This window comes from Oncorhynchus nerka, linkage group LG10, assembly GCF_034236695.1.
Source record: "Oncorhynchus nerka isolate Pitt River linkage group LG10, Oner_Uvic_2.0, whole genome shotgun sequence".
Taxonomy (NCBI): Eukaryota; Metazoa; Chordata; class Actinopteri; order Salmoniformes; family Salmonidae; genus Oncorhynchus; species Oncorhynchus nerka.
This window is the reverse complement of record NC_088405.1, coordinates 80,622,955-80,637,457: the sequence shown is the minus strand read 5'-3', so window position 1 is coordinate 80,637,457 and position 14,503 is coordinate 80,622,955. Positions and strand designations below refer to the sequence as shown.

At 41.6% G+C, this 14,503-nt stretch overlaps 1 long non-coding RNA gene across 1 annotated transcript in view; it reads right to left on the bottom strand.

Annotated features, from left to right (window-relative positions):
• LOC115136096 (uncharacterized) overlaps positions 1 to 6,692 on the bottom strand; it is a 30,566-nt gene extending 23,874 nt beyond the window's left edge. Inside the window, exons 1-2 of the long non-coding RNA XR_010464931.1 lie at positions 6,659 to 6,692; positions 6,230 to 6,355 (exon numbers count right to left, since the gene is read on the bottom strand). This is a non-coding gene — a long non-coding RNA (uncharacterized LOC115136096). The remainder of the gene's footprint in view (positions 1 to 6,229; positions 6,356 to 6,658) is intronic.
• Between the last annotated feature and the right edge of the window lie 7,811 nt (positions 6,693 to 14,503).

The following is a 14,503-nucleotide window of genomic DNA, read 5'->3' as shown; positions in this document are numbered from 1 at the left end:
GGAAGACTGAATCTGCAATAGGTAAGCAGCTTGGTTTGAAGAAATCAACTGTGGGAGAAATGATTAGGAAATGGAAGACATACAAGACCACTAATAATCTCCCTCGATCTGGGGCTCCACGCAAGATCTCACCCCGTGGGGTCAAAATGATCACAAGAACGGTGAGCTAAAATCCCAGAACCACACAGGGGGACCTAGTGAATGACCTGCAGAGAGCTGGGACCAAAGTAAGAAAGCCTACCATCAGTAACACACTACGCCGTCAGGGACTCAAATCCTGCAGTGCCAGACGTGTCCCCCTGCTTAAGCCAGTACATGTCCAGGCCCGTCTGAAGTTTGCTAGAGGGCATTTTGGATGATCCAGAAGAAGATTGGGAGAATGTCATATGGTCAGATGAAACCAAAATAGAACTTTTTGATAAAAACTCAACTCGTCGTGTTTGGAGGACAAAGAATGCTGAGTTGCATCCAAAGAACACCATACCTACTGTGAAGCATGGGGGTGGAAACATGCTTTGGGGATGTTTTTCTGCAAAGGGATCAGAACAACTGATCCGTGTAAAGGAAAGAATGAATGGGGCCATGTATCGTGATATTTTGAGTGAAAACTTCCTCCCATCAGCAAGGGCATTGAAGATGAAACGTGGCTGGGTCTGTCAGCATGACAATGATCCCAAACACACCGCCCGGGCAACGAAGGAGTGGCTTTGTGAGAAGCATTTCAAGGTCCTGGAGTGGTCAAGCCAGTCTCCAGATCTCAACCCCATAGAAAATCTTTGGAGGGAGTTGAAAGTCCGTGTTGCCCAGCAACAGCCCCAAAACATCACTGCTCTAGAGGAAATCTGCATGGAGTAATGGGCCAAAATACCAGCAACAGTGTGTGAAAACCTTGTGAAGACTTACAGAAAATGTTTGACCTCTGTCATTGCCAACAAAGGGTATATAACAAAGTATCGAGATAAACTTTTGTTATTGACCAAATACTTGTTTTCCACCATAATTTGCAAATAAATGTATTAAAAATCCTACAATGTGATTTTCTGGATTTTCTCATTTTGTCTGTCATAGTTGAAGTGTACCTATGATGAAAATTACAGGCCTCTCTCATCTTTTTAAGTGGGAGAACTTGCACAATTGGTGGCTGACTAAATACTTTTTTGCCCCACTGTATGTAAATTAGATATCTCTATTTAATTTCCAATACATTTTCAAAAATGTCTAAAAACATGTTTTCATTTCGTCAATATGGGGTATTGTGTTTAGATGGTGAGAGCATTTTTTAAAATCCATTTTGAATTCAGGCTGTAACAACAAAATTTGGAATAAATCAAGCCAAGGCAATCTGACAATCTGACAGCACAGTTGCAGGCATCAACATATTATGCTTCTAAATAGTGCTACAAAATGTACAGTCGTGGCTAAAAGTTGAGAATGACAAATATTAATTTTCAAAGTCTTCTGCCTCAGTATGTATGATGGCAATTTGCATAAACTCCAGAATGTTATGAAGAGTGATCAGATAAATTTCAATTCATTGCCAAGTCCCTTTTTGCCATTCAAATGAACTGAATACCAAAAAAACATTTCCACTGCATTTCAGCCCTGCCACAAAAGGAACAGCTGAGTGTTGACAAGGCTGGAGATCACTCTGTCATGCTGATTGAGTTCGAATAACAGACTAGAAGCTTCAAAAGGAGGGTGGTGCTTGGAATCATTGTTCTTCCTCTGTCAATCATGGTTAACTGCAAGGAAACATGTGCCGTCATCATTGCTTTGCACAAAAAGGGCTTCACAGGCAAGGATATTGCTTCCAGTAAGATTGCACCTAAATCAACCATTTATCGGATCATAAAATTTGTAAGTCGCTCTGGATAAGGATAATGTTAAATGTAAGAGCGTCTGCTAAATGACTTAAATGTAAATGTAAATAAAGAACTTCGAGAGCGGTTCAATTGTTGTGAAGAAGGCTTCAGGGCGCCCAAGAAAGTCCAGCAAGCGCCTGGACCGTTTCCTAAAGTTGATTCAGCTGCGGGATCGGGGCACCACCAGTACAGAGCTTGCTCAGGAATGGCAGCAGGCAGGTGTGAGTGCATCTGCACGCACAGTGGGGCAAAGACTTTTGGAGGATGGCCTGGTGTCAAGAAGGGCAGCAAAGAAGCCACTTCTCTCCAGGAAAAACATCAGGGACAGACTGATATTCTGCAGCAGGTACAGGGATTGGACTGCTGATGACTGGGGTAAGTCCATTTTCTCTGATGAATCCACTTTCCGATTGTTTGGGGCATCCGTAAAAAAGCTTGTCCAGAGAAGACAAGGTGAGCACTACCATCAGTCCTGTGTCATGCCAACAGTAAAGCATCCTGAGACCATTCATGTGTGGGGTTGCTTCTCAGCCAAGGGAGTGGGCTCACTCACATTTTTGCCTAAGAACACAGCCATGAATAAAGAATGGTACCAACACATCCTCAGAGAGCAACTTCTCCCAACAATCCAGGAACAGTTTGGTGAAAAACAATACCTTTTCCAGCATGATGGGGCACCTTGCCATAAGGCAAAAGTGATAACTAAGTGGCTCAAGGAACAAAACATTGATATTTTGAGTCCATGGCCAGGAAACTCCCCAGACCTTAATCCCATTGAGAACTTGTGGTCAATCCTCAAGAGGCGGGTGGACAAACAAAAACCCACAAAATCTGACAAACTCCAAGCATTGATTATGCAAGAATGGGCTGTCATCAGTCAGGATGTGGCCCAGAAGTTAATTGACAGCATGCCAGGACGGATTGCAGAGGTCTTGAAAAAGAAGCGTCAACACTGCAAATATTGACTCTTTGCATCAACTTCATGTAATTGTCAATAAAAGCCTTTGACACTGCTTGTAATTATACTTCATCATTCCATAGTAACATCTGACAAAAATATCTAAAGACACTGAAGCAGCAAACTTTGTGGAAATTAATGTGTCAATCTCAAAACGTTTGGCCACAACTGTAGATGATATTCGAAAACATAATGTAAACTTTCACTGCTATGCGGATGACACACAGCTGTACATTTCAATGAAACATGGTGAAGCCCCAAAATTGCCCTCGCTAGAAGCATGTGTTTCAGACATAAGGAAGTGGAGGGCTGCAAACTTTCTACTATTAAACTCGGACAAAACAGAGATGCTTGTTCTAGGTCCCAAGAAACAAAGAGATATTCTGTTGAATCTGACAATTAATCTTAATGGTTGTACAGTCGTCTCAAATAAAACTGTGAAGGACCTCGGCGTTACTCTGGACCCTGATCTCTCTTTTGAAGAACATATCAAGACCATTTCGAGGACAGCTTTTTTCCATCTACCGTAACATTGCAAAAATCAGAAACTTTCTGTCCAAAAATGATGCAGAAAAATTCATCCATGCTTTTGTCACTTCTAGGTTAGACTACTGCAATGCTCTATTTTCCGGCTACCCGGATAAAGCACTAAATAAACTTCAGTTAGTGCTGAATACGGCTGCTAGAATCCTGACTAGAACCCAAAAATTTGATCATATTACTCCAGTGCTAGCCTCTCTACACTGGCTTCCTGTCAAAGCAAGGGCTGATTTCAAGGTTTTACTGCTAACCTACAAAGCATTACATGGGCTTGCTCCTACCTATCTCTCTGATTTGGTCCTGCCGTACATACCTACACGTACGCTACGGTCACAAGACGCAGGCCTCCTAATTGTCCCTAGAATTTCTAAGCAAACAGCTGGAGGCAGGGCTTTCTCCTATAGAGCTCCATTTTTATGGAACGGTCTGCCTACCCATGTCAGAGACGCAAACTCGGTCTCAACCTTTAAGTCTTTACTGAAGACTCATCTCTTCAGTGGGTCATATGATTGAGTGTAGTCTGGCCCAGGAGTGGGAAGGTGAACGGAAAGGCTCTGGAGCAACGAACCGCCCTTGCTGTCTCTGCCTGGCCGATTCCCCTCTTTCCACTGGGATTCTCTGCCTCTACCCTGTTACGGGGCTGAGTCACTGGCTTACTGGGGCTCTCATGCCGTCCCTGGGGGGGTGCGTCACCTGGGTGGGTTGATTCACTGTTGTGGTCGGCCTGTCTGGGTTGGCGCCCCCCTTGGGTTGTGCCGTGGCGGAGATCTTTGTGGGCTATACTCGGCCTTGTCTCAGGATGGTAAGTTGGTGGTTGAAGATATCCCTCTAGTGGTGTGGGGGCTGTGCTTTGGCAAAGTGGGTGGGGTTATATCCTTCCTGTTTGGCCCTGTCCGGGGGTGTCCTCGGATGGGGCCACAGTGTCTCCTGACCCCTCCTGTCTCAGCCTCCAGTATTTATGCTGCATTAGTTTATGTGTCGGGGGGCTAGGGTCAGTTTGTTATATCTGGAGTACTTCTCCTGTCCTATTCGGTGTCCTGTGTGAATCTAAGTGTGCGTTCTCTAATTCTCTCCTTCTCTCTCTCGGAGGACCTGAGCCCTAGGACCATGCCCCAGGACTACCTGACATGATGACTCCTTGCTGTCCCCAGTCCACCTGGCCATGCTGCTGCTCCAGTTTCAACTGTTCTGCCTTATTATTATTCGACCATGCTGGTCATTTATGAACATTTGAACATCTTGGCCACGTTCTGTTATAATCTCCACCCGGCACAGCCAGAAGAGGACTGGCCACCCCAGTCCATATGCTCTCTCTAATTCTCTCTTTCTTTGAACATTTCATCTCTCTGAGGACCTGAGCCCTAGGACCGTGCCCCAGGACTACCTGACATGATGACTCCTTGCTGTCCCCAGTCCACCTGACTGTGCTGCTGCTCCAGTTTCAACTGTTCTGCCTTATTATTATTCGACCATGCTGGTCATTTATGAACATTTGAACATCTTGGTCATGTTCTGTTATAATCTCTACCCGGCACAGCCAGAAGAGGACTGGCCACCCCACATAGCCTGGTTCCTCTCTAGGTTTCTTCCTAGGTTTTGGCCTTTCTAGGGAGTTTTTCCTAGCCACCGTGCTTTTACACCTGCATTGTTTGCTGTTTGGGGTTTTAGGCTGGGTTTCTGTACAGCACTTTGAGATATCAGCTGATGTACGAAGGGCTATATAAATAAACTTGATTTGATTTGATACCATGATTACGGAGAATCCTGAATTAATTGCAAATAATGATGAGTGAGAAAGTTAGATGCACAAATATAAAACCCTACCATGAAAATAACAGGGGAGGTTAGCATTTTGGGGGGCTATGATATTAGTGCCTCCTAACTTTCTTACTCATCATTATTCATGATTCATTCAGGATTATCCGTAATCATGGTATCATCTCTATTAATGTAAAAGAGTTTAGAAACATATTCTATTCATAGAAAGTGTTCTACTTGGAGCCAAAAGGGGTTCTTCAAAGGATTCTTCTATTGGGACAGACAAAGAACCATTTTACGGTTCTCGATAGCACTTTTTTTCCTAAGGGTGTATTGTGCACAAAATCTGAAACATAACCAAAACAAACAGCAGATTCATCCAACAAATCTGTAGTCGCAAGCTTTATGTAGTCATTGCGTGCTATAAATATGGGACCAAATTCTTAACTTTTTACTACTTTAATACACACACTAAGTAAATTTGTCCAATGGGGGAGTATGTACAAAATGTGTTATAATTCTAAACAGTTCACCCAATATGGATGTCAATTCACTCAAATTAAAGCTGACAGTCTGCACTTCAACCCCATAGTCATTGTATCATACTTTTGGAGCTTACTGTGTTTATGTATTTCATTTTTCAGAAATTAGCAAACATTTCTAAAAGCATGTTTTCACATTGTCATTAGGGGGTATTGTTTGCAGAAGGGTGAGAAACATATGTGGAATAAGTCAAGGGGTATAAATACTTTCTGAAGGAACTGTACATGCACATACAGTTGAAGGCGGAAGTTTACATACACTAAGGTTGGGGTCATTAAAACTCATTTTACAACCACTCCACAAATTTCTTGTTAACAATCTGCAGTTTTGGCAAGTCGGTTAGGACATCTACTTTGTGCATGACACAAGTAATTTGTCCAAATATTGTTTACAGACAGATTAGTTCACTGTATCACAATTCCAGTTAACATGCACTAAATTGACTGTGCCTTTAAACAGCTTGGAAAATTCCAAAAAATTATGTCATGGCTTTAGAAGTTTCAAATAGGCTAATTGACATAATTTGAGTCAATTGGAAGTGTACCTGTGGATGTATTTCAAGGCCTACCTTCAAACTCAGTGCCTCTTTGCTTGACATCATGGGAAAATCAAAAGAAATCAGCCAAGTCCGACGTCCACAAGTCTGGTTCATCATTGGGAGCAATTTCCAAATGCCTGAAGGTACCACGTTCATCTGTACAAACAATAGTTCACAAGTATAAACACCATAGGACTACGCAGCCGCCATACCCCTCAGGAAGGAGACGCGTTCTGTCTCCTAGAGATGAACGTACTTTCGTGCGAAAAGTGCAAATCAATCCCAGAACAACAGCAAAGGACCTTGTGAAGATGCTGGAGGAAACAGGGAAAAAAGTATCTATCTAGAAGAAAAAGAAACGCACACCTATTTAGGCGAGGTGCTGGCTAGCGGAGTAGAAAGCTTGAAAATTAAAGAGAGCCGCACACTCTAGGAGCACAGATGCAAAAATGTAATTACCAACGTTTCGACAGCCAAGCTGTCTTCATCAGGGTATAATCACAAACACTGCGGGATGACTCGTTAATGTAGTTTCAAAAGACACCGGTGTCTGTAATCATGGCCAAGAGTGGCCTAATATCATTGGTTAATCATCAAATATTAAAATGGCATACAAAGAACAGAATACAAACAACAAATGGATAGCATACGATCATAAATTCATTTGACTACAAAAGCTTACAAACAATTACAATGGCAAAGTCACAATAATCACACGAATGTTACAAAACCTCCAGGGCGCCCTTTTGTAGCGGGCATTGATGCAGTAACGGCCCCTCTATCTACTTTTGTTGACTTTTTATTAGACCACTCGCAGAACAGCTCCGCTCCTTTGAAAAGGAAACCAGCAGTATGATCTCTATCATTGAATCTCTTGATCCTCTCTCCCTGAGAATACCTTGTTTGTTACTTTTGATGTTGAGTCGTTATACACAAATATTCCACACGAGGGCGGTAATTGAAGTTATGGAACATTTTCTTCTGCAACGTGACCCTAATGAACTACCTTCCAGTGCATGCATTATAACATTGGCTGAAATAATAGTACTCACACATAACTATTTCATGTTTCTAAATTATTTCTTTATTCAGACGAAGGCTTCTGCTACGGGATCCCCCATGGCTCCTAACTATGCTAATTTGTATGTGGGTTACATGGAGAAACAGTCTATTTTCAATCCTCTAAAAAATGTTTTCTTGCCTAACATCATTATTTGGAAACGGTATATTGATGATATTTTTGTTCTATGGAGGGGTGATGCAAAACAGCTCCAGGCGTTCCATGCTTTTCTTAACTCCTGTTCTGATCATTTGAGATTACTATGCAATCTCATACACGTCAAATCAGTTTTCTTGATCTTCTGATCTTGTGTGAAGATAATGTTCTATACACGGATCTTTACAGGAAGCCTACTGATCGTAACAGTTTGTTGAGGGCGGATAGTTGTCACCCACTTCCCTTGAAACATAGTTTGCCCTAAAGCCAATTCTGTCGAATCAAAAGAATTTGCAAAAAACAATCAGATTTCGACAGAAATGTGGCTGAGATGCAAAGAAAGTTCAAGGACAGGGGCTACAAAATTGATCAGATTAATATTGCCATTGAGAAAATTCAAAACAAAACGAGACATGACGTTTTTCGAGGTCAGTCTCGCAAAAATAAGCATTCTTGTGTTCTAACTACCCGCTATTCAAAGCGTTCTGAACAAATTAAGGGAATTGTTCATAAACATTGGCACATCCTAAAATCCGATGATAGTCTCGGTAATGTGTTTTCGAACCTTCCTTTGGTCGTATTCTCACGGGGCAGAAATCTCAGAGACCAATTGGTACACTCTGATTTACCACCCCAAGATATTCCTGAACAATGTCTATTTGTGCACCTACTGGATGGAAATTACAAATGTAATGGCTGTGCTCAATGCAATGGCACTTATAAATGTAGATACTTCAAACACCCACAAACAGGGAAATCGATCCCAATCAAAGGTGTTATTATGTGCTCCACGAAAGCAGTTCTTTATCTTATAACTTGTCCTTGTGGTAAAAATTATGTGGGTAAAACAAAGCGTGAATTAAAAGTACGTATCTCAGAGCATCGTAGCACCAATAGGTGTAAAACTTTATTTACCCAGTTGCGGCCAACTTCTTGGAGGCAAGCCACTCGATTTTGTCTCTGCGTTATATTGGCATCGAACATTTTCAAAAAAGTATCTATATCTACAGTAAAATGAGTCCTATATCAACATAACCTGAAATGCATCTCAGCAAGGAAAAAGCCACTGCTCCAAAACCGCCATAAAAAACTGCACAAGGAAAAAGCCACTGCTCCAAAACCGCCATAAAAAACTGCACATGGGGACAAAGATTGTACTTTTTGGAGAAATGTCCTCTGGTCTGATGAAACACAAATAGAATTGTTTGGCCATAATGACCATCATTATGTTTGGAGGAAAAAGGGGGAGGCTTGCAAGCCGGAGAACACCATACTAACCATGAAGCACGGGGGTGGCAGAATCATGTTGTGGGGGTGCTTTGCTGCAGGAGGGATTGGTGCACTTCACAGATGGCATCATGAGGAAGAAAATGATGTGGATATATTGAAGCAACATCTCAAGACATCAGTCAGGAAGTTGAGGCTTGGTTGCAAAAGGGTCTTCCAAATGGTAAATAACCCCAAGCATACTTCCAAAGTTGTGGCAAAATGGCTTAAGGACAACAAAGTCAAGATATTGGAGTGGCCATCACAAAGCCCTGACCTCAATCCTATAGAAAATCTGTGGGCAGAACTAAGAAAGTGTGTGCAAGCCAGAAGGCCTACAAACCTGACTGTCAGGAGGAATGGGCCAAAATTCACCCAACTTATTGTGGGAAGCTTGTGGAAGGATACCCAAAACGTTTGACCGAAGTTAAACAATTTAAAGGCAATGCTTCCAAATACTAATTGATTGTATGTAAACTTCTGACCCACTGGGAATGTGATGAAATAAATAAAGCTGAAGTAAATCTGACATTTCACATTCTTAAAATAAAGTGGTGATCCTAACTAACCTAAGAAAGGGATTTTTTTTTTTGCAAGAAAAATGTATGACTTTTTTCGTACTTTTTTGCTCTCCATTGTTAGGAAAGGGCTCGTGAGTAAGCATTTCACAATAGTCTGCACCTGTTGTATTCGGCTCATGTGACAAATACAATTGTATTTGTTTTAATTTGGTTTAAAGACGTCCTAAGATTTGGCAAGTATAAATACGATAAATAGACACACTAAAGGTAAAGAAATATATTCTGAGCAAAATAGTGTTTTATAGACAACTACAAACTTCAACGAGTAGGGCATTCAAGGAGGTCTGATGGGGATTTGTGATCTCACCGCCTCCCCCTAGCTTTAGGAACAATAGAGGAGCAACAGAGAACAACAGAGGAAAGGCCCCCCCACCCCCAGCCACTTGTGCCATGTCATAAGGATACCTGGACCACCTATTGAGATTTTGTTGAGTAAATCAGGTGATAAATTAGCTCAAAAGGAGACTGGAGTAGGACTTTAAACCTTGACAATGTTAAGATTACACACCTCGATTGTCCTTTGCCCCTGTTAACAGTATTAACACCAGTCGTAAAAAGTACCATACTGTCATTGATTATTCAGATATTCATATTGAGCCCTAATAACAATTCTAGATGCTATTACAATTATAGTGGTAATGGTTGGAATGGAATCAAGACAAGCTAACCACGCAAATGGAATGAATCACTGTGTTTCACAACTGATCCGAATAAGATGGCCCTGCAGGGATGTTCGTTGGTGTGGAGCTTTTACATTTTTTAAAACACTTTTTCGGTTGTAATGCTGGGAAAACGTTCTATCGATTCCTCATTTGTTCCTTACTGCTCTTGTCCCTGTCGGGCCCCCCAGGTTTTCATCAGTCTGTAATGGAGAAACAGTGGAGATGAATGAGCCCGACACACTGATTCAGCTCAGACTCATATCAGCTCTACACCTGCACTCTTGCTGATGGCTGGCTCAACCTCCAGAGTTATGAATATCCATCCCTCTTGCAGCCAGTCCCAATAATGAGATGCCAGCGAAGCAGAGCAGGCGTGAAAAACGGCAACAAAAACAATACATTTAAGTCATTTAGCAGACGCTCTTATCCAGAGCGACTTACAAATTGGATAGACAGGCAAGCCATTCCAAATGCACAATCCAATATTCAATTGCTCCAATCTTTTTCAAATCCAATGGATTATTGTTGCCACCAGCGCCATGTCGATCTTGTTGCAAAGCACCACCAGCTCTCCCTAGACTTTATCTCATTTTGCCATTTTGGGAAATGAGCTACAATAAGCAGACAGACAAGGTTGATTGAGGCAAGACGAGTCAGTTAGGCAGACTGGGACAGTGGCTGCCAAAGAAACACCCTTGAGAAATGGGAGACGTTTTCTGAAGATGTAGCTGTCGTCTTATGTAGTTAGCTGGCTAGCTTCTGATGGGGGTTCCGGTTCTAAAGTATAAAAAATAGCAGATCTGTACCACATTGGGTGGGGCGGGTTGCAGGAGAGTATATTCAGTCCGTAGACTGAGATTAAAATGTATACGGCCAGGGACAGGTTGAAAATGTCAGTGACACTTTCCAGTTGATCAGCGCATGCTTGTAGTACACTTCCTGGTAATCCGTCTGGCCCCGCGGCCTTGTGAATTTTGACCTGTTCAAAGGTCTTACTCACATCGGCTACGGCGAATGTGATCACACAGTTGTCTCATGCATGCTTCAGTAATGCTTGCTTCAAAACGCGCATAGAAGTTGCTTAGCTTTTCTGATAGGCTTGTGTCCCTGGGCAGCTTGCGGTTGGGCTTCCCTTTGTAGTCCGTAATAGTTTGCAAGCCCTGCCACATTGGACGAGTGTCAGAGCCAATCTTAATCCTGTATTTACGCTTGCCTGTTTGATGGTTCGTCTGAAGGCATAGCCAGATTTCTTGTAATCAACAAGGCTATATATGTTTAGTTTAATACCAGTGGTGGAAAATGTACCCAATTGTCATACTTGAGAATGAGTAAAGATACCTTAATAGAATATTACTCAAGTTAAAGTGAAAGTCACCCAGTAAAATACTACTTGAGTAAAAGTAAAAGTATTTCGTTTTAAATATACAGTACTTTTAAAGTATCAAAAGTAATGTAATTGCTAAAACATACTTAAGTATCAAAAGTAAAAGTATAAATAATTTCAAATTCCTTATATTAAGAACCAGATGGCACTATTCTTGTTTTTTATTTATTTACAGATAGTCAGGGCCAACTCCATCACTCAGACAAACAAAGCATTTGTGTTTAGTGAGTCCACCAGATCAGGGGGAGTTGGGATGACCAGGGATGTTCTCTTGATGAGTGCATGAATTGGGGAGTTTTCTTGTCCTGATAAGCATTCATTACATAACGAGTACTTTTGGGTGTCAGGGAAAATCTATAGAGTAAATGTTGGAATATAGTGAAGTAAAAGGTGTCAAAAAGATGAATAGTAAAATAAAGTAAAGTACGGATACCCCAAAAAACTACTTAAGTAGTACTCTAAGGTATTATTACTTAAGTACTTTAAACCACTCTTTAATACACTGAAAACAAACATAAAAGATGCTAAATATCATGTGGCTATTCATGGTATTGATTCCTGTGTGTGGATGCGTGCATGCATGTCGAGCGAGTAAAACAAAAAATGTTGACTCACCCTACTTGTAGGCTAGTTGAACTCCAATGCCATTCTCCTCTTTCATGTTGGCACATTTAAAAAAAAAACTTTAACATTTTTATTTTATTTAACCTTTTTATTTCACTAGGCAAGTCAGTTAAGACAATTGTTATTTGCAATGATGGCCTACCAAAAGGCAAAAGGCCTGCGGGGACGGGGGCTGGTATTAAAAATATAAATACATGAAATACAATTATATGACAAAACACACATCACAGCAAGAGTGACAACACTACATAAAGAGAGACCTAAGACAACAACATAGCATGGTATCAACACAACATGGTAGCAGCACAAAACAGGGTACAAACATTGTCTTCAACAACAGCACGAAGGGATAGAAGGTAGAGACAACAATACATCGCGCAAAGCAGCCACAACTGACAGTAAGATGATTGATGATGATTGAGTCTTTGAATTAAGAGATTGAGATAAAACTGTCCAGTTTGAGTGTTTGTTGCAGCACATTCCAGCCGCTAGCTGCAGTGAACTGAAAAGACGAGCGACCCAGGGACTTGTACTTTGGGGACCTTTAACAGACTGTGACTGGCAGAACGGGTGTTGTATGTGGAGCATGAGGGCTGTAGTAGATATCTCAGATAGGGGGGAGTGAGGCCTAAGAGGGTTTTATAAATAAGCATCAACCAGTGGGTCTTGCGACGGGTATACAGAGTATAGAGTGCAGTGATGTGTCCTATAGGGAGCATTGGTGGTAAATCTGATGGCAGAATTGTAAAGTACATCTAGCTGGTCGAGAGCACCCTTACCAGCCAATCTATGAATTACGTTTCCGTAATCTAGCATGGGTAGAATGGTCATCTGACTCAGGGTTAGTTTAGCAGCTGGGGTGAAAGAGGAGCGATTATGATAGAGGACACAAAGTCTAGATTTAACTTCAGCCTGCAGCTTTGATATGTGCTGAGAGAAGGACAGTGTACCGTCTAGCCATACTCCCAAGTACTTGTATGAGGTGACTACTTCAAGCTCTAAACCCTCAGAGGTAGTAATCTCACCTGTGGGGAGAGGGTCATTCTTCGTACCAAACCACATGACCTTTGTTTTGGAGGTGTTCAGAACAAGGTTAAGGGCAGAGAAAGCTTGTTGGATACTAAGAAAGCTTTGTTGTAGAACGTTTAACACAAAATCCAGGGAGGGGCCAGCTGAGTATAAGACTGTTTCATTCGCATATAAATGGATGAGAGAGTTTCCTACTGCCTGAGCTATGTTGATGTAAATTGAGAAGAGCGTGGGGCCTAGGATCGAGCCTTGGGGTACACCCTTGGTGACAGGCAGTGGCTGAGACAGCAGATGTTCTGACTTTATACTGTACACTGAACTCTTTGAGAGAGGTAGTTGGCATACCAGGCCAAAGACCCCTCAGAGACACCAATACTCCTTAGCTGGCCCACAAGAATGGAATGGTCTGCCATATCAAAAGCTTTGGACAAGTCAATAAAAATATTAGCACAACATTGCTTAGAATCAACGGCAATGGTGACATCATTTAGGACCTTTAAGGTTTCAGTGACCAGTGGTGGAAAAATTACCCAATTGTTATACTTGAGTAACATTCATGGAATGTGACTCAAGTAAAAGTGAAAGTGTGCCAGGGGCACACTCTAACACAAAGACATTATTTACAAAATATGTATTTGTGTTTAGTGAGTCCGCCAGATCATAGCCAGTGGATGACCACGGTTCTCTTGATAAATGCTTGAATTTCACAATTTTCCTGTCCAGCTAAGCATTCAAAATGTATGGAGTAAAAAGTACAATATTTTCTTTTGGAATGTAGGGAAGTAAAAGTAAAAGTTGTCAAAAATATAAATAGTAAAGTACAGATAACCCCCAAAAATACTTCAGTAAAAGTACTTTAAAAGTACTACATAAGTACTTTACACCATTGGCAGTGATACATACATAACCTGAGCGGAAACCAGATTGCATACCAGAGAGAATACTATAGACATCAAGAAAGCCAGTCAGTTGATTATTGACACGTTTTTCCAACAATTTTGATAAACAGGGCAAAATAGAAATAGGCCTATAACAGTTAGGATCAGCTTGATCTCCCCCTTTAAATAAAGGATGAACCGTGGCTGCCTTCCAAGCAATGGGAACCTCCCCAGAGAGGAGAGACAGGTTAAAAGGTCAGAGATAGGTTTGGCGATGATAGGTGCAGCAACCTTAAACTTGGCCTCCAAAAAACATCTGTGTCAGATGGTTTTGACCCTTTCTTCTTTAATAATGCTCAGACCCTTTTTTCAATTTTCGCCTAAAATTACATACCCAAATCGAACTACCTGTAGCTCAAATCAAATGTATTTATATAGCCCTTCGTACATCAGCTGATATCTCAAAGTGCTGTACAGAAACCCAGCCTAAAACCCCAAACAGCAAGCAATGCAGGTGTAGAAGCACGGTGGCTAGGAAAAACTCCCTAGAAAGGCCAAAACCTAGGAAGAAACCTAGAGAGGAACCAAGCTATGTGGGGTGGCCAGTCCTCTTCTGGCTGTGCCGGGTGGAGATTATAACAGAACATGGCCAAGATGTTCAAAT